This window comes from Pararge aegeria, chromosome 25, assembly GCF_905163445.1.
Source record: "Pararge aegeria chromosome 25, ilParAegt1.1, whole genome shotgun sequence".
Taxonomy (NCBI): domain Eukaryota; kingdom Metazoa; phylum Arthropoda; class Insecta; order Lepidoptera; family Nymphalidae; genus Pararge; species Pararge aegeria.
In genome coordinates, this window is record NC_053204.1 from 11,546,704 (window position 1) to 11,547,500 (window position 797).

Below are 797 nucleotides of genomic sequence, written 5' to 3' on the forward strand. Positions count from 1 at the left end.
GGTTAGGTTAGGTTAGGTTAGGTTAGGTTAGGTTAGGTTAGGTTAGGTTAGGTTAGGTTAGGATAGGTTAGGTTAGGTTAGGTTAGGTTAGGTTAGGTTAGGTTAGGTTAGGTTAGGTTAGGTTAGGTTAGGTTAGGCTAGGTTAGGTTAGGTTAGGTTAGGTTAGGTTAGGTTAGGTTAGGTTAGGTTAGGTTAGGTTAGGTTAGGTTAGGTTAGGTTAGGTTAGGTTAGGTTAGGTTAGGTTAGGTTAGGTTAGGTTAGGTTAGGTTAGGTTAGGTTAGGTTAGGTTAGGTTAGGTTAGGTTAGGTTAGGTTAGGTTAGGTTAGGTTAGGTTAGGTTAGGTTAGGTTAGGTTAGGTTAGGTTAGGTTAGGTTAGGTTAGGTTAGGTTAGGTTAGGTTAGGTTAGGTTAGGTTAGGTTAGGTTAGGTTAGGTTAGGTTAGGTTAGGTTAGGTTAGGTTAGGTTAGGTTAGGTTAGGTTAGGTTAGGTTAGGTTAGGTTAGGTTAGGTTAGGTTAGGTTAGGTTAGGTTAGGTTAGGTTAGGTTAGGTTAGGTTAGGTTAGGTTAGGTTAGGTTAGGTTAGGTTAGGTTAGGTTAGGTTAGGTTAGGTTAGGTTAGGTTAGGTTAGGTTAGGTTAGGTTAGGTTAGGTTAGGTTAGGTTAGGTTAGGTTAGGTTAGGTTAGGTTAGGTTAGGTTAGGTTAGGTTAGGTTAGGTTAGGTTAGGTTAGGTTAGGTTAGGTTAGGTTAGGTTAGGTTAGGTTAGGTTAGGTTAGGTTAGGTTAGGTTAGGTTAGGTTAGG